This window comes from Pterocles gutturalis, unplaced genomic scaffold (genome assembly GCF_000699245.1).
Source record: "Pterocles gutturalis isolate BGI_N339 unplaced genomic scaffold, ASM69924v1 scaffold5479, whole genome shotgun sequence".
Lineage (NCBI taxonomy): Eukaryota > Metazoa > Chordata > Aves > Pterocliformes > Pteroclidae > Pterocles > Pterocles gutturalis.
In genome coordinates, this window is record NW_010135507.1 from 821 (window position 1) to 21,350 (window position 20,530).

Genomic DNA, 20,530 nt, shown 5'->3' on the forward strand with positions numbered 1-20,530 from the left:
GTTAGCAGCTTTGGCATTTTTCAATAATAGTCTGATCAGTGTGTTTTCAACAGAAGGCATCTATGTTCCTTCATACGTAGAAAAGAAAATTATCTGTACTGGCCATGGCAGAGCTCCCATTTTTTTTATTATTTTGCATCAAGTAAAAATCCTGAAAAAGTTATTACAAAAATACCTTTGTTTTTTAATCTTTATGGTATGCAAAACTTCACAAAAACCTGCAGAATATTCTTTTTGTTGCCAGCTCAGAGTTAGAAACACATTGACCAGAATTCCAAGATGGTCATGTTTGAATAAGGGGATACTGATTCAGATTTGTTATGGTCAGCGCTAGAGCCACGGAAGTTAACCAGCTTGTATCAGCAGGATCAGGACATAGCGAGTAAAACCTGAGGAAATGATTGGGGAGTTCATGTAATGTGAGCACAAATTCAGCAAAGCTCATCTGGAAACTGCGTGAGACTTATTTGTCCACACGGTGGCATCGTATGTTTAGAAAGTTAGCTGTGTAGCCTGCACTGAATGCTTCAACATTGTCGAAAGCGTGCTTAGACTCCCACGTTTATAGACTGCATGTGTGTACAAATAAAAGCTCCTGTATGAATTTATTCTCATCTCTTTCCCATTAATTCTGCAGACATAATATGGACCATAAGGACAAAACTCTGTTCTTGGTGAAGCTCCCTCCCTGGGCTACGTAAGCAGGTCCTAGAAGAGGTCTGCTGTGGTGGTTTGGTTTATATCAGTATTAATGAATTCCCAGTTGATGCCTAAGCAGGAAAATGAAACATACAGAATTAGAAAAACAAAGCTTTTAAATTCAAGTTAGGTTTTTCTTCTTTATTTTTAAGGGCTAATGTTTCTGTGGATGTACTCTTTCACATGAAATTAGGTGATTTTTTTTTTTAAGGGTTGCATTTCATATTGTAGCTGTCTGTAGGATATCTTTTCAGTCTGGAAATACAGGACTAGAGATTGTAGTCTAACTGACCTCGTGCTCAGACTGACTGCCAGCCAGCCAAGACTGGCTGACCAGTATCATCTTCACGAACATATGGTGACTTCATGACCTCTCTTCTCTAAGTATTAAGCTCAGAACTAGTCAAAAGCTACTGAAGGATATCTGGCCTTTCTTAACTCCAAGCAGCTGCTTTTGCAAAGAAGTCGTGTGCTGCTTTGCCCTCTGCCATTCAAGTCTTGCCCATTTGTAACGGATGTGACTCTACGAACTGTGGGTTCATTTGCCCTGCCTAAAGGGAGCTTCCTGCTGCTACTGGATGGAGTTTTGTCACTTGCCTGTAACACCAGGCTGTAATCTGCAGGGCAGACATACTCTTAAAGCCACAGGATACTAACACTAAATCACATAGATTATGCTCCTACTGTGGGGGAATTTCCAGGTCACAGGCTAACACCCTTTCATAGCCTTTTTGCACTGAGAGTGTATAAAGTCAAGCTAGAAACCTGGTCTGTAAAGATAATAGTTTGCAACACTCTTTAAAGGACTAGTCACTTCCTCACATGTATTTTCAGATGCTCCAGCTGAGCTAGTTAGGTGTCTCACTTTGTTTCAGCCAGTAAGGAAGAGAGAATACACTAAGAAGCCTTTTAAGGACATTCAAGATTATACTGGTATATAAAAAAGAGGAAGAAGACACAAGAGGGTTCTAGAAACAACTGTGGCTAATTATGTGAGCTAGTGCTGGATGTGTATTTGTTTGCAGAGTGAAAAAACAAACCCACAAAACCCCAAAGGTTTTTATTTAATGCACTGTGTAGTTTTGACTTGCATAAAATGGAATGGGTTTGGTTTTATTAGTTTGCCAAGACTACAGAAAATCTACATGACCTTAGTTCCAGGTAATTCGAATAATGCTTGCTTTCAGTTAAAGGAAACTTTGGTAGCTGTGTGTTTATATCAAGCACGCTGTGTGTTTATATGAAGCACATCTGCCTTACCTAGATTATCTTTTAGTTTCTTTAGGAGTTTTTTTTTCTTATCTTGAGTTAGAACAGAGAGAAATTTTGCTGTTCATCAGTTTTTTTTATACGTATGTCAAGGCTGTTACCTTCTGGTGGCAGTGATGCAGAGAATCATTCTGATTCACCTCTGATATGATACATACCTTCCACTGTGTTCTTATTAAAGGCCAGCTGAGAATTGGACCCTGCTGTGCCAAAGACTATGCAGACAGAGAGATACAGATTATTTCTGTTCCGAAGAGCTTATAATTAGCTGCATTCACACATGCATGGAGCAGAAAACCAGCCCCCTCAGGCCACAGGCACCAGATAGTTTTTTGAACTTCAAAGAATGGTGATATCATATCCATGGCACTTTTCAGCAGGGTGTTTTGGGCTTCAAAACTCCATCCAGCCTGTAGTCTAGATAAGCAGAATTTTAAGTCACATGGAGGAAAGACATTTGACATTTTTAACTTCCCAATTATTACTCAGCATTTCAGTTACATTATATTTCAGAACTCTGGCCCTTGCAAAAAAGGCCAAACTTGACCTCTTGAAAACAGTGGAGTTAAATTATAAAAGACCCTTGTTTGTGATTTATAACTCTTTTTAATGCCATCAGGCTCTGTGTTTCCTATTTTCATGCAGTCTTGAATTTTTACAAGCTGTCTACAGTCACAGTAAGTGAAAGCCTGCAGAGATGTCGATATTTGATGCAACTAGCTGTAGGCTCAGCCCACTGATCGTCTTGTAGTGTGACCTCAGCACAAAATTCCTTTGGCTTTAAAAGGTATAGCCCAAACCTACACACTGATGCCCTTTTATATATATATTATTCAGCTCTGCATTTAATTGGCTGCTGTGACAGCTGTAACCTTGCAGTTACTTACCTGATTTGCCTTCTGGTTTTTATGGGATTGCCATATATGGCTAAAAGAAAGAGTCTGACTGTAATCAGACTGCATCCTTAGGTAGTCACAAAGGAAGTTCTGGGTTTTGCAAGTCTTTGTACTTCCCTTTACAAAAACCTCTGCCTGCTGGTAACCAGCTCCCTTCTATAAAAGGAGAAAGCAAGGGTGCAGTGAAGAGGTGAATGTGATTATGGGTAAAGATGGAAATATGCACTATCTTAGAAAATGTACTTGCAGCTAAGATAAAAGCCTCCTGTCATAGCCTGCTAGCTGAGAGGAAACGTTGTCACCAAGATGCAGCCTCTGTATCTACAGCAAACCTGCAATGCCTAACTTTACTAATTTAAATTGTAGTATGTCTTGCATGTATATAGATCATAAAGATTACTCTGGGCTGTGGATGAGGTCCTGGTGACTGGAAGAGATGCATAACCCATTGTGAGGGGAGAATATGAATATCAAGTTCTCCTAGGCTGCCCTGGCCTTGTCTTCCTTGAAATACCGTATCACAGGTTTTAAGTGGGGGTTGGATCCAGGGATCCTTCCCATCCTGTATTGTTCTGTGATTCAGAGCTGTTTCATGGGAAGAGCTAGACGCAATTATTACGTGGCTTGATCAAATAGTCAAAAGGTGGGATAATGTATGTGTGGAAACATTAGAGGGCTTATGTATGGTGCACTAATGAAGATAGATGTTGACCATGCTGACCTCTGGACTCCACAGAACTAAAAGGAACAAAAACTAAGCTCTCTGGAGTGAGGAAAAAAGATACTTCTGTTGCATCCACTTTGGGAGAATTTGGAGGAAGACATTACTCTTTTGTTGTCCAGATTTTCTTTATAAAAAACACTGCAACTTATCAATTAGTATATATATACATATATATACATGCATAGTTTAACAATTAAAAATGTTGCACTAGGACTGTTCAACTGAACTAGCTGAACTGAACTAGTTCTGTTGTTCTTAGAAGATATTTGTTTTGTTTTCTTTTGTTTTGTTTTAAAAAAGGCTGCTTTCCATGAAGGAATTTTAGAATTTGTTCAGGCTATTTATTCTAATAGGGAAGTTTTCCATAGAGTCTGACTATTCATAACTTCAGCTGTTTCCATATATAGTACTTCAGGATGAGAAGCAGAGGATCCTTATGCTCCAGATGGAAACAGAAGGTCTCATTTCCTCAGAGCACAGGCTGCGTTTCATCTATTTCAATTGTATTGTGGGCAGCACTATGCATAGTAGCACTGTGGCCCAGATTCTTTGAACTGGATACGAACGCAGATATTCTCACAGTGTGCTATCACAATTGTGTTCTTGTGGTCAGACTGTTTGGTCTACCGATCCAAAACCCTGGAAGCGTTAACACCAGCAAAGACAATAAGGTGGGAATACAGTGAAAAAATCAAACAATTTTAGAGAATTGTATCTGGCAAACAAAAAAGTATTTGAGTAGGAGATGGGAAAATCTTGGTAACATTCCTGAACACATTTTCACCCTTGTTCAGCTCTTTAATGCATACAGACTCTCTCTCTTTCTCCAAACAGTGGGAGAAAACCCTTTACAAACATCTTAGATTTGTATTTACTAGTGAAGGAAGTCTTTTTCAGCAGGCCAGCTGTGTTTCTTGGCACTGTACGGTATTTACACCCACCATGTAACAAGAAACCAGTGTATGTCATCTGCTGCATGATGAACTCTTAGGTTTTGAAAAGAAGCGGTGGAAACATGATCAGGGCTCGTGTGATTTTAAGAGCCATTAAGTAAACTAATAAATTTCCTGCAATCTGAGGGTGTTTGTGCAGCTAGCGCTGCATTGCTTTAATTGTTACTTGCAGCTTCTTTTCCCATATCACTAGTTTCTTCCATACCACCTGGGCTGGATTTTATCTATTAATTTTCTTTTTGTGCAGTGCAGTTTATTTTTCAATGTAGCTCATTTTTGTGACCGCTTCCTGTATTTCTGTCCAGGTTAAGTGGAGTGTGTCTATCAGAGTCCAAAGTCCTTGCCTTACCTTTCACTGAGTAAACAAGTGCCCATAATGGGATGGTTGTTGCCCAAAGCAATACTTGCCAAACCCGTGTGGATTATAGGAGCACCCTGTTGTTTATGACTGCTCAGTGCTGGAATCTCTGCTCCAAGAGTATCTGGAAAAAGGTGAGACACCTGATTAAAGTGTGAGAGATGAAGGTGTTCCTGCCTCCTGCCTTTCCCAGAGGTTGCTGCCTCCATGGCTGCAACAAGAGTATGCACCCACCTCGCTGAACATTTCAGCATCGCCAGATTACTCCATTCAGTTACAGTGGTTTTTTTTTCAGAACTTTGGGCTATAAAAGCCTGGTTCTGGAGCAGCTTCCTGTGTGGTCCAGCTGTCCTGACTACCAGAGCTATGGGCTCTGGGAGGAAGGTGGGGCAGTAAATTGCTTCTGTCTCTGTGTTTATCCCATTTGTGGGGAGTCCAGTACCTTCACAAAACAAGAGTGGCAGATCTGTGTCTCACAGATGCTCACCAGAGCAGAACATACCAGCTTTCTCTTTATTTTCTGTTTTCAGGTTGTACTTTACTACATTAGAGTGAAACCATCATTAACAACAAATGGTCTTAAAGTGTAAGTGCAACTATTCTCCACACTATAATGAGCTGTCTTGAAGGTCATGCTGGCTTTTTACACCTTGGGCCCTGTTATGCATTATACAGGCAAGAGGATAGAGTGCTTCTATAATGAGTAAGGTACCAGTGAGATCAAGATGATAACAGAGAGCTGTGATAGCTTTGAAGGGCTGCCATGTAAGTTATCTGCTCAGGGCGTGTGTGTCCCCAGACAGGGCTCAAGTTGCAGTTTAAAGTGGTGATTTCCAGCATTAAACAGGAGGTATGTCACAGATCAGAGTCTAAACCAACAAGCTTTGCCAGGCCTTTAGGTTGGGCTCTCTGCTGGCAGCTGATGTGGGGAAGACGAGATTCAAGGTGGGGCGAAGAGAAGGTAAAGCAATGAAACAGTCTGTGTGAAGGGTTGGGAGCCACTGGGAAATTACAATAAGCTCCTGAACTAAGAGATGGGAAAACCCTGAGTGAAAAATGAAAACACTTTTTTTTTTTTTTCAAGGTCTGTCCTTGTCTTGCTGTACGGTCTCAGGCAGGTTAGTTGTGCTCTTGTGCATCTCTCTAGCTCGCAGAGTCATGCTGCAAGCACATGGTGAGACAGATTGTCCTACAAGTATTGAAAGAGTGCAGGGCATAATGGCCCTGATTTTACCCAAGTGCTGTAGCAATATGCTTTCTAACAACACAGGGAAAAAATAGCATTGTTGTTAACCCTGGAACCACCTTTTATTCTCATCCTGCAGAAGGAACTCCCCTCCCTTAGGAACCTCCTTTCAGAGCCAGCACGCCTGCCAAACGGTGGAGTTGTGCAGAATAAAACATGCTTGTTCCAGTGTTGAGGTACACCAAAAAAACCCCCTCGTGCTCAAAAGCAGCCACACAGCTGGCAGGAGCGTGAGACTGTCACCAAAAGTGTGTGTTACATGATACCCTTATGCCACTCGGGAAGAGCGGGCTGTTTCTATGGCTACTACTGCCTTTCTCTCAAGCACATTGGTTCTGAGGAGATCATATTGTATTCTAGAAAATAATTACTCACATACTGCTTTACACTGCAGCATTTGTTGAGCTAGTAAATATCTGACTTCCCATAATAAAGACATTTTCCACTTTGTATTGTTATAAATGGGGAGGATTTTCCTCATCTCTGATTTATAAATGCATCCAGTTTGGCCTCAAAAATCCTTGTTCTGGTTTCCATGACAACAGGTCTGATTTTTGAGGCTATTTCTTCCTTTCTTCATCTTGGGTGGGAAAGATTTTCTGTCCCCCTTCCAGTAACAGTGTGATGGGCGAGCAAAATGCTTGTCTTGAAGGAGAATCTGCAAACCTGAAACCAGAAACTTCAACCAGCTTTTTTGAAACATGAGTGAGAAATGCATGAGAAGAATGGCACTGCAAACTTAGCACGGGCTTGAGTCCAATTTTTTGTACACAGAAAGTCAAGTGCATGTGTAACCCCAGGAAATGTAGTCATCTACCACACCGTTATGTGCTTAACAAACTGATCCCGTAGCCATGAATAACACTGTGTTGGCATGTAGGACAATAACCAAACAAAGAGGATCTAGCCAGCCTGTTCATATGGCAGCTTTATAGATGGATTAGCACTGAATACACTTTATTATTTGAAACAGACTCTCACTATCTATTTTTTTTCCCTCGGTAGATCCCATTTTCAGTAATGGGCTGCTTGGACTGTCTCTTTCATGGATCATTCACAGGTCAGCCACGTTCTTTCAATGTGAAACAGTGCATTTGAGATCATGGGTAGTAAAGGCATTAAAAATAATCCACAGCTGCTTTGCAAGGATCCTTCTAGTGGTTTTTTTGCACTTTTAACGTTTCTAGGAAAAATGAAGATAGCTGGTGGTACTCTGTGATACAAGTGGATTAGTAACTGCTGTTCTAAAATGAGAAAGAGGTGGGTTTTGCAAACTTCTCAGAAAATTCCTGTAAAGGGTCTTGGTTCCCTTTTCCTGCAGAGAAGGATCACAATATACCTACATCTTTGTGGGTAGTAAGTATCTTCAAATGTGCAGTCCGCTAAGGTTGCAGAAGAAATGTTTGTCTTTTGCTTACCATAGAGGAGTTCTTAATTTATGTGAACCAAAGGCGTTATGGAACCATAATGTCTCAGGTATCATTGTGTTATGGCATTATAATCTCATCTGCATTTAAGCTGGGAGCAGCATGATAAATCATATACAGAGTTGCTCCAAGTGCTTAACCCAAATGCTGGAGTTTCCAGCCCCTCTTTTGGAGCAGAAGATCCTAGAGCAGGCTAGGTATTGTTCATTAAGATAGAATGCGGGAATATCCCATTAGACATGTTTTATCCATACTATTGTAACCTATGCAAAGAGAGATCACATCTGTAATTTGTGTTAAAGGCTAATCTTTGAATCCTAAATAAAGAACACATAGTCCTTAACTATACGATACCTAATGCATCTCATGGTAGGGTGAGGTTGCTGACCATACGTAAGCATCGCTGAAAGCCATGCAGTTAAGAGTGAATCAATATCAGACACAACACAAAAGTGATTTAGTGATTGCCTTAAATAACCATGCACAGGTTTTGCCTTTTGTCATGACTAAAACATGATGATCAGCCTGCCGTAACAGCAAGTCCCTTGGTGCGGGTGAAGTCATAGCCGTGCAATTTCTAGCTGCACAGCTAACTGGAAACAATATAAACACTCTTGTTTGCTGTGACCCTCTGTTACATGTAGGGGATTTAAAAAGTGAGTCATTTGCTGGAAAACGTACTGATCCTGTGACAGTAAGAAAGCTCTTGCATTCTGTAAAGGCTCATTATAACAGTGGTGAGTGATAACTTTTTGCTTTTACTACACCAAGGACATAGCAAGTAGACACAATTGAAAACAGTGAAACCTACACAGTTGCATATTAAACTTCTAACTTTTCAGATATCAACTTCTTCTCTAAATTGCTATCACACTTAGAACACTTCTGTGGTTTTATAACCCAGGGCATTGGAAGACATGATTTTTACATGTTTGAGTTTGTCTTCATTTCTTGTGGTACAACTTAATGCAATATTGCACCCCACAGAACTATTGTGTTGAATTTCTAAATTGTGTTTGTGGCACTGTCTGAAAGTTCCTCCAAATAGTTAAATGATTCCTGCTTTTCAGGTAGCCCAGGGCAAGTTTAGAGGGAATAAATGTAACATGAGTTAGTCATCCTTAAATAATCTTAAAGCAGGGAGCCCTACATTAACAGCAGGCTGATAATAAGCTCTGCAGTGCTATCTCCAGTATAGCTTTTCTCATGATTTGTAATAAATTTATGAGCTGTCATTTATTTGTTTGTTTGCTTTTTCTCAGCTGGAGAATTTACTGTCTGGTTGCTGAAATATCAATTATTCTTGCAAAATTGGATAGTACTATCTTAGTATCATGCACATAGCAGCTAACATAATTTGAGTAATGATAAAAATAAGTAAAATACCAACTCTGTAAAGACATCTGTCACAGGTACTTTTTTTTTTTTTTTTTGTGCTAGAGGATAACTCCTATGTTAGAAGAACAGCAAAGGATGGGGTTAAAAAGAACCAGCAGACTTGATCTAACCCTGTAATTTTTTATTTTTGCAGGCTTCTGCTGTCAGACCATCTGCAGCTGTTGTTGGTCAACCATTGATCTGACCTCTGAGAGGCAGAAACCCATTCTGTTCCCTAGCCAGTCGTTCAAGTCTTTTTATTCCCTAGCTGGTCATTCAAGTCTTTTTATGTGAGCATTTAAATTGGATTTTGTTCAATTTTATTTAAATCCATTATATCAACACTTAATGAACAGAAGCCCTCCCACTCTGCTCTGAGGCATCCCATTTTATACCAGCAGTTTATTCTTTTTTGTGTCTATACATATTCATTTCCCTTAATCTTTCATGCTAATGTATGTTTCCCTTTCCCATTCTTTTTCTCTTCTTGATTATTATTAAATGCCTGGATGATACTTAAATGTCAGAAAAGCCCTGAGAAATGTCACATACTGGAGAAGAACACAATAGTTTATGTTTAAAAAGCCCTGAGCATGGTAATATCTGCTTTTCAGGCTGTGTGGCTGTTATGGCCACCTCTCAGAAAAAATAGATCTCTTGAGAGAAATAGATTTATGTTGCCAATGGTGTTTTGATTTTGAACTTTGATACTGAAATTGGAGGTTCAAAAATGAATCTCATCTCCTCTCTGGTTCATCTCTGCCCTGACATGATAAAGGGTCACTTCGAACAATCAGCTGGTTTCATTAATTATTAATGCTAACACATGGCAAAAGCAATTTGGAGATTCACTGGATGTGTGGGGGTCTGTTGATGGAAATGTAAAGGGGGCAATTATCAATCTGAAAATAAACGAGTGTGGCAAGTGGAGGAGGAGTCAGCAGAAGGCTTAGGTATAGCTGGAAGATTAAAAATAAGTTTTATTTTACAGTCAGATGCGTATCTTAAGTTACATTAAAGTGAAGATTCCTAAAGCAGGGCATGTAGTTCACATGAGTATTTGGTTACCTGGCTGAACTGTGTTTTGTGCAAATATGCATTTATAAACCTGTACAAGAATTTTGACACTTGCTGAGTGTATAGAGAAAGCAGTAACCTATTCACTGTTAGGGAATGTGTACCTAGACAGACAAGGATAGAATTCTCTCCCATGCATTTTAGTAGTTTCCTTGTGTATTTATGCTGAGGGGAGAAAAGAGAAAACAGATGTCTTGAGACCATGGAATAAGAGCTGCTATATAACATGAGTGCTATTTGAAGGTTATTGTCTATCTATACCAGCCTAGGTTGTGGAATGAACAACAATAGCTACTGCTACTGTAGAAAAGGAACTGTATTAATTTGCCCCATGGGGTGATACAATGGGAGGGGTTATTCCTGTGGTCTCTCCCTCTGTTTGCTGCGTAGACACTGTGCATCCTAACAGGGGCTCATGTTCTGGTAGTTTCAAAATCACTGGAAAAATCAAGAGCAGAAGGAGTTCTCCATATATTTTCTATCTCCCTAAAGAAAAAGATGACATTGACAAGCTTTGTGCACAACAGTAACATCTTATTTGAATATCTTAAAGAACAGTGCCTGAGAGAGTGGTGTGTTCAACACCCCTGCCCTAGTCTGTGATGTATTGCCAAGGTCTGCTGGCCTCCTCTAGATGTTGTCTGGATTCAGCTTCCAGGGAACTTTCCCTCCTGACAGCCAGAGGCCCCAGTGACAGCAGGGCCATCTGTGACACAGCTCCAGATACGTCAGCCCGGTTTTATTCTGCGTTACCTAACCACAGTGGCACTGGAGGGCAAGGCTGGAAAGGTTAACAACTGCCCCCTGCCCCCAAATTGCTGAGGAGGGTTGGCATGGGGGAGAAAAAACACAAAGTGGCTTTCTGCTCCTTAGGCTGCCACAGCTCGTGCAATGCTATGGATTAATGAAACTCCAGACTGTCTGATGGAGTTTTTCCCACAGAGCAAAATATTAACAAAGTCAATTGATTGCATTTTCATTTCTTGAGGGAGCGTTCAGCCCACACATCCTATTGTGTGCCTGATCACAAAGACACGTCTGCTGTAGCAATATTGTGTTATCTCACGGATGCTTTGTGCTACATCTTGAGCTGTTGCTTCTGATGTAAAAGGAAATGTAAGTTCTCGCTCAGAAGACCTACCTGACAAAGAAATCAGTTCTTGCAAATTCAGTGTCCCAAACTTAGGCAATTAGAGTAGGCTGCTGCTGAAAAATACTGTGATAAATCCCCATCCATCTGGAAGGTTTCCATAACCCACCACGGATTGCCAATTAATTGCACACTTAGTTCTATGTAATAAGGACAGATAATAGACTGCATTAGGGTAAGTCCCCCAGAGGCAGTGGAAATACATTAAAATATTCTTAAATAGCATATTTTTATTAAAGCAATGCCCACAAGCTTCTGTCTGGTACTAGAAACCTTTTGTGCTAGGAACTGTACATGGAATGAAAGGACAGATCTGCAGCACATAGTCCTCTCTAGTGAAGCACTTAATTGCTTACTTCAAGTGCCAGTTTAAATAAACTGATCTCAGCTATTTTCTAATTAAATGTGAGAAATTATAGTGTGTCTGATTGGGACACAAGGTTTTTAAATCCTCTTCTAGAGCAGGAGAAACTGTAAATACTCTGAATTATGCTGTTAAGATTAAAATGAGACTTGTATTACAGAAAGATACCTTTAAACAATGCTGTGTGAAATATTTAAGATTTTATGTACATAAATAAATCACAGGGTTTTTGCTAATTTATGGAGAACAATTTGTGGCCAGTTGGGATTTAAACTAAAATTCCTATTCATTAAACCAGTTACATAATGGGAAGATGTCATTCTTAAAAACACATATATTTACTTTTATTTGGATTAATCGAGTTTTTCCATGCTCTACTGAACATAAAGCAATTGATGACCTTTTCCTTCTTACAGTAGATTTAATATTTTACTGCAGTGTTTCTGGGAGGCAACTCAGTAAACAGTAAGTGTTGTCCAGAGGATAAAAAAGGGAAAAATCTGTATGTTTTGAAATCAAGTCAGATTGTCACAGGACTGTTAAAGTCAAGGAAAAAAATCCGTCTTCACATTTTATTTTCATTTTTTGCTACAGTTAGTTGTTCCTGCATATCTGTGACAACTGTGAGAGTCGTGCAATTTTTTCAGTTTAAAATTGTTCTGAACATTTTGCATTTGTTGTGTATAACTGATGACATTTTAGTACAAAAAGTCATAATACCAGGTATAACTCTGTACATTCATGTGAAATTCAGTAGTGTAGTAGCAGAGATGGCTGCACTGGTGCAGAGAGTTCATTTTAACTTGAATTGTTCTCAGAAAAGTTTTGGATTAATCTGGAATGTCTTGGAGGGTGCCCACTGAAATGCTTCCACCTGTAACTATAACGTGTCCCTAAAACTAGCTGATCTTTTACTTTCAGAACATGTTGCTTCTTCTGTGTGTGTGAAATTTTTCAGAAAAGAGAAAGCTGACCACTTAGAAAAGTTTGCTGCTATCAAGAACTAGTTTTCTTTGTTTCCTTCCTTCTCTTGAGGTTGCCACATGACCAATGAGGCAAAAATCCTGTCATGAACCACTATACGTAAGGAAAGCCAGACTGAGCCTGGACCTCCCTGCCTCCTCATGTATTATGCATCTGAAACTCATGATAATTTCATAGTATTTCACTCTCTAAAAATAGTGCCTTCATGACCTAGGGCCTCTAGGTCTTCCTAGTAGCAGGCACCACGCAAATTAAGCATCCAGCTCCACCTTCACTTCTGTGCTATAGGCTCAATTAGCTTAATTCCCAAGAGTGCCAAGCATGCATTTGCCAGTTACAACAAGGGATACTTTATTTATTACCCCTGGAAGCACGGAACATTTGTGTCCATTGGGAGAATCGTCTTGCATTTAGCCTCCCACAAGCCCATGGGCAAGAGCCATTATTATTTTCAAACAATTTAGCTTCGTTTATAGGGAGAAGTCACCTCAGTAGATTACAACTAGATGGCTGGGTTTTCCTCTCACACTCAAGGGGGTTTTTTGCTGTTCTCAAGTGCTTTTTATACTGTCAAACTAGAGAATCTGATTCCTGTAATCCAATCAAAGATGTCAGTAATGAGAGCAGTGGTTACTAACCAAACAGAAAACTGCCACTGTTTCTTTTCAGTCCTGATGAGACCCTTTCCTTTTAGCTGTCTCTGAAATCCGCCAGTCTGGGAAGTGTCTGCGTCACTTGTAGGCACATGTCTGCCTTGATAGTAGATTGTGGAAATGCTCATTAGAGCCATTTGACCTGGATCGGTATTAAAGTGCCTAGAGGAACTCACTCCCACAGTGCAAGATAAATCTATTGGTTCCTCACATGCAAAAGATTTCAGGTTTCCTACACCTTCAAATACAAGGGGAAGGTTCCCTGCATCTTAGAAGCTTCTGAATCTTACAATAGAATTCCATCAAAGTTTCTCTGCAATAGAGATAACTTGCTCTTAGCTAGTTTTTTTTTTTTTTCCCGTTTAATTAACAAAAAAAGCCACTTCTGAATATAAGACTGGATTTTCCTCTAATTTTAAGACAACTGACTAAGTATGGCAAATTACCAGCACCTTTCTCATGACCAGCTGCAAAATATTTTAACATCTGATCACAAGAACACGTTACCCAGTTAGCACATGTATGTGAATGTTTCTGTAAAATAAATACATGTTATAAGCACGCATCTACACACACATGCAGACCATTATAGCTGTGTATATTTATACATTTATACATAAGCTTCTATTTTTTTGCTGTGTTGATGGATTAATTTCAGAACAGGCACACCAAGTCCTCAGCCATAGGAATGATAAGAGTCCTGTTGAAGTCCTGGTCATTTACACCACCCATACAGTTACGGGCTTGTGTTCTCCCAACTAGATAACCGGCCGGTTGTTTCTCGTGTCCATTTCCTGAAATGCATTGTTCTGACCTAACTTTTCTGTTTTGATGCCACAACTGATTGATAACAAGAACTGACAAATCTTTTTGTGTATGTATAGATCTGCTATATATTTAACAAACAACATTCTTTCTCCCCCCACCTCCACAAACACCCCTTGTAAATCTAAACCAAACCCCATTCAGGACATTTCATTTTAAGTGGTTTCATCTTACTGTAATTACCAAGTCATGTGAGGAGAAGCTAAACAATTGTCTGCACAACAATGGAGATGAAATAAAGATAGCCTCTAATTAATTCCATCTAGGTTATAATTAATTTTGACTGAGTTGCTCAGGACAATATCCTTAACTCTCACAGACTTCTATAAAGATGACTGATCGCCAGCTGCTGCTCTTTGATTTTTAAAGCAGATGGGGCTATTTCCAGCAATTGCTTAAAAGGAAGTGATGAGGAGGAGGGTAGAGAGTGATTGATTGTCTCTCATCAGGCCCTGGGGTAAGGCTGCTAGCAGGAGTGCTCTGCTGGCAAATTAGTCTGTTTTAAAGTGTCTTTTAAAGATTTTAGAGTCATTTTGTTGGAATTTGTCTTTAAATTTGTAGGACCCCTTTTTGCCTTGTTAGAAAAAACTAAAAATCTGTGATGTAATGCTGTGTCAGTAAATATTTCATCCTATGCTGTATGCTAAATCTGCTTTGGGTCGTAGTGGTGGTAAAGGCAATGATGAAGGATAGAAATATGAATTTTTCTAATCTTTGTCATTTTGTAGAAGCAAAAGATGAAAAATATCTCTTAGGTTGTTATCCTAATTCTGTCTGTCAATGTAGAATTGTTTTCTACTTCATTATACAGGAAGCTTTGGTGAATAATTCATTAAAACTAAATTTTCTGAAAAATTCTGACCCTTTCTTTGTTTGCTGACACACTGCAAAATTCTCAGATGGGTTTGTTAGAAATTATTCCTAAATACTAGCTTGCAGGTAGGCTGTGCTTATTGGGAGCAATGGGTGTATAAACTGTGTGGCAGTTTCTCAGATACCACAGTATTTAGATTTCATGATTGGATAGCTTCTAGAACTAGCTAATACCTGGCATATTCTTAGTCTATGCATTTAAACATAAAAGGTAAAAAGCAGGGTTGGAAATTAGCTTTTTCTGACTATCTCTAATAAAACACCTGTGTGAAAAGAAAGCAGATATGTGATAACTTTGAGTATAAAATTTTCAAAGCTGAGAACAACCACTTGCAGTTGTTAGTGAGGAGGGAAAAGTCAAAATGTTTTCCCCATTATGATATGCATTGGGGATAAATAGACTGGTGATTTAAATGTTAAATGATGGTGTATTTTCTAGGAACTTCTTGTTTAGTCTCCATTTTCCTGTGCTAAATTTTCTGCTTCCTATCACTTTGTTTGGCTGCCTTTTCACTGCTGTAGCGTACACACCATCCCACTAGTTCTTAAAGACCCAGTGCCATGTGATTTCGCAGGTGAGATTCCCACTGAAAGCAACGTTTAAAGGCTTGTATGAAAAAACTGTTAATACGTGCGAAAAGAAACTGCCAAAGAAATTAGATGAGCAATATAAGTCTTATTGCTGGGGTTTTGAAATTAGTGTAAAAATACCTACCTTTACCAGTATGATTTTTCTGCTGTGCGTGATACACAGCTCCAGTCTAAATCAGTTCTTGTGTCCTGTTTAGTCTGAGGGAGAGAACGTACAGTCCTGTTTTCAGGAAAGTGTGAAGTGTGGAAACACTGCCTGCATCATCTGTTTGCGTTACCTTGAATGTGATAGTCCTTGAAAGTTTAGTGCTCTTATTTCGTGTTTTCATTCACAAATCTACTCCCTTGTTTGCCCTATAGTGTGTGATTTTTTTTTTTAAGCCAGTGAGATACTTATAATGCTCTAACCTGCCTTTTACAGAACCAGGGCCATAGTTTCACCCACTCATTCTTGCATTGAGCCTAAGAATCATGCCCTGATTGTAAATTTCCTCTTTTTCCCCTTAACACAGGTGTCCTTAAACTGTTTGCTTTTCCCAAGTAGACAGCATATTTTAGTAATTATAGGCATATCTGCGTTGTACAGAGCTGGTACAGCATGACTCGGCGCTAGGCAGGCTGGCATCTGTAAAGCAACATGCAGCACCCTGTGAAGCCTCAAGTAAAGGTGCAGCATGGCACTGGGTGTGTGATGATGTGCTGAATACTTTAACCATCTTCAGCTGGCTTCACTTGTTCAGTACCACTGCTGGTTTTTTTTGTAGGGAAGAGGCATGTCCCATCTATTTCATAAAGCTGTCATAACCCTGGGTTATAGTCCTGCTGTGTTTTGAAATGAATGAAGACTGGAAGTAGGGTTTTTCCCCCTTCAGTTCTTCTTCTTTAGCTATGTTGTATCTCCCTTGCGTCCAGTTTTGGGTCCTATAAAGCATTGCATGGGCAGCTTCCAGGCTCTCTAGCAATTTCCAGCCTGCCTGGAAATAGGAATAAATTGTCTTCCAAAACACTAGCATACTGAAGCAGTCGAATTACAGTATTCAGCCTAATACCTGTCCCCATTAACGTGGGTGAGTAATTTAGTTCTTTGTTTAAAAGGAGAGATTTTTAAGTGACTCTCACGTTTGTTTCTTTCCTTCAAAGGATTCTTCCATTGCTGGCAAAATCTCCCATGGAAAGTTATAGAGAAAATTCAAGGAAGATCTATGGTTTTGCATTGCTTATTTCTGGCTTATTAAGGTATGTTGTTAAATTAACCAGAATTCCTTATTCTGTACTCTTGGACTGCATGACAAGAGCAAAAATCCTTCTCCATGTGCTAACAAACTGGCAGACTTGGCCTGTGACTCATTACTGAATAAGCACAGGAGGCCTCTCCTCTTCCAGCATTTCTGAGATATTTTCTCATTACGCTCTTTAGGAGAAAGAGATAGAATTTTTAAAAATTTGAACGCTCTGAAGTCCCTACCTAAGAGTTTTCAGAGATAACGTACATCTTGTGCATCAGGCTGAGATATAAAAATCCTAGTGAAGGGGCTTTATGTATATATGTTAAGATATTCTAAACATGTTGAGGAAAAAATGGCTGTGTGTGCTTGTTCTGGTTCAAGGCATTCAGTAGCTCTCTCAAGTGGGGGTTTCTCAAGCCAAAGTCTTCTGAGGCTGAGGGGACAAGCAGCTTTCCACACGAATCTATCATCAGTGTTAATACCTAGTTCTGCCTGAGGCACAGTAATGTGATTTCTGCAGTGATTTTATGACTTGAATTACTTTATTCAGTGCTAATGCCGGATCACTGTATTCCTGCCCTTCTAGTTTCTTCGTCCATGTTCACTTGTTCTTGGTTTTGTCAAAGGAATTTGTTATACAGCAAAGTGGATCAGTGAACTGATCCAGCTTAAAAATCACCTGATTTTAAAGCCAGTTCAGTCTCCTGACGGGTTTACATTGTGGCCTCTTGGGCACCTACAAGGAAGAAAAGGGTGGCATTACCACAAGGTAGTGATACGATAGGAAGTCTTTAGCCACATAAATCCTGTCTGAGGGGTCTGTTCGTGATGTTGGCTGGGTTCTCTGTACTGAACAGCAGAAAAAATATTGCAGCTCTTCTGCAAGCTGTGTTAATGTCTGGCCAAGAGGCCAATCGCTCATGAAAAGGAAGCACAACCCTGAGATCAATCTAAGAAGGGTTGTTTGGTAGGAAGGTGCAGCTCTGTTTAAAGAAGCAATTTCTGTTTTGTGAAGGGGGTACATGTAAACTCTGACCACCCATCTTATTTTCACCTAGTTTCCTGCTCTTTTGGGTTATGACCTTATTTGTGATAATGCCAAGTGCGTGTTTTGCTGGGAGTGGGGTCTGGGAGCATCTCTTCTCAAAAACAGGTTGTGTGGATTTACTGTGGTTTGACTTTTACTTTAAGATTGGTAAGGGACTGTTGGTTTGGACTGTTGAACTAAGATACTTGTTGAGTCTTGGACTCAGTGCGTTATGGATCTGACTCGGGATTAATTTGGTATTGCTAACACAGACTTGCTCTGTCAAAGCAAGCAGTATCTTGAAAGGTCATAAAACCCTGGTTTTGCTGCAGTGATTCCCTTCTGCAGTCCTTTGAGACCAGCTTCTACACTAAGTTCTTTCTTTGTCCAGTAAGAATTTATCTGTCTATTCTCATGTCTCTATACCATATCTGCTTTTTGTTTCCTGCATGTCTATATTTTTAAGATCATATCTGTTAATGTGAAATACTTTTTTTGTTCCATACATTAGAAACTGGAAAAATGTGGATGTAAATCTGGCTGTTTCCATCTTCTCCTTTCTAGACTTTGATCTATGGATGGCCAGTGGCAAAGCATTGCCTTCACAAGCTGTAGTACCTAGAATTAAGTGGGTGTGGTGAGGGATCCAACAGACTTCCCCACTTTTAAGCTGAACCTTGTCACTAAAGACACCGGTTCAGATGTTGGAATGGCTTGCTGTAAGATGGTTATGAGTTCTCTCTCTCAGCTAGCTACCTGTCCTGCTTTTGCCTTGGAAATTCCCACAGAAACTCTGGTTTTGGTCAAAAGGGTTCTTAGGGGAATAATAATTAATAAGAAAGAATGAGAATGCTTTCGTTTCCTAGTCCTGCAAAGGTCAATTTTCAGGACTCAGGCCATTGTCCTCTAAGGTGATCTTAGTGTGGATAATTGCAAGAGGTGATTAGCCTTCAGACTTTTTCTTTTAGTGGGTTATTTGGGGGGAGGGTTGTTTGAGGGGGAACTGAGGCACACTGAAGCAAACAAGCTTGCCTGAAATGACGTAGCCAGCTGGGAGCAGATGAGTAAAACTGGGCAATAGAATCAGGTCTCCAAATACCTTGCTTAGCTTTTTTTCCCCCACTTCTTTTTTGTTTGTGGACTCTTGATTAATAAATTTAGTAACACTCCCCTTTGGAGTAATCTACAGACCTCTAGTGCTTCATGTATTGCAGTTTAAAATGCACCAAGCAATCTCATATCCTGTTCTCTGACACTCCTCAGCTATATATTCCTTTCCTTTGAACTATAACTCAGAAATAATTGCAACAGAAATAAGTATTTCTGGAGACATGCACTTGGCTTTATTTGTAAGAGAGTTTCAAAATTATAAGCTATGGAAATGGCCTGATTGCAGATGATTCTTCTGCAGCTGAGACCTTGACCAACTTGTAAGTTTACTATCTTTCCCTGATGTATTGCTGAGATATGCAGAATAGATTTTTGCTTTCTCCCTGTGAATAATTTTTCATATGGCTTCCAGTTAGTCTTGAAAAGGAACTTAGTCTGATCTTCAGAGAGAAATGTAGAAAGGAGAACTAGACACCCACACCCTGTTTCCACACATCTCCATATTCATGCTTACTCTGCTCTTTGCAATCAGTGTCTCAAGGTTAGTTAGTTCCCTCTTGGACACACAAAATGATACCAGGATGGCATTTTGAGTTGCAGACACTGAAACCAAAGGCCTGCCTCAGTTGTGCCTTCTTTGTCCACTTGAAACAGGTTTTTCAAATATAAGAAGCTTACTTAACCCAGGGTTTAAAGCTATTTTTATCCAGCACAAAATGTGCATGGAGAGAAGGCATTCAGAGACAGAGGACAGCACTGTCTGTTTTTCTTCAAGGTCTCCTCTATGCTTGGGAAAGGCGATATTATTTTCTGGAAAACCTAGATAATAATCAGATATCCTACACACCCACTTTGGGTCAGCTCTTTGAGGGGCGAAGATGCAGATTCATTTGCAAAAGCCCACTGGTGTAGTCAGTTCAAATCAACTGTAATTCCATTGCTTTGAATGGCACTAATTTCTGCTGAGATTCTGGTTCCTTATCTCTGAGAGCTTATTGAGTTCTATCAAATACATGTGGAAATTTCTCCTTCCCAGACCACTGCTCCTGTATTGTTTGTAATAACAAATAAGAGCCTCACTGATTAGGTACCAAAATTGCCACTACTGCAATAGTATATCAAAGTGTAGGATCTTTTAAAAGCAGATCTGTAGTACAGCTTGGAGGTTAGCAGACCCCTTTATACCTCAGTTCCCCAGTATTCATTGGCAGTGTTTATGTGGGTGCCAACTTGTGGGGGTGAGCTTTGCAAAACACTGGCACAAAGATGATGGATACAATTTTACAAGCTTTGCAAGAGCAGCCATGTCACCATGATAAAACAGTTTCACTCCACCTTAAATGGCGGAGCATGTCTGTTGCCATTGTGAGCTTTTAATTGCTCCAATTACAGTGCTTTTCCCATCCTGACAGCTGGCATGCAAGGAGTCCCTTGTTAAGGCTTGCATGAGAAGTGGATTTTTTTTTCAGTCAAGTAAATGACCGCAGCACCAAGCACAGTCCCACCAACACCCAGCAATTTGCTCAGCTGGAGAGTTTGCCCATATCACACAGCAGATGTTGAATGCAGTGCCCACGATAATGTGCACAATATCTGCCCTTCCAGAGCGTGCAGCACCACAAAGCATACTGAGTCCAAGGGGTTGTTAAAAAGCTGCTGTACCAGAGTTAACATTAAACAAGAGCTTGGTTAAAAAAGCTG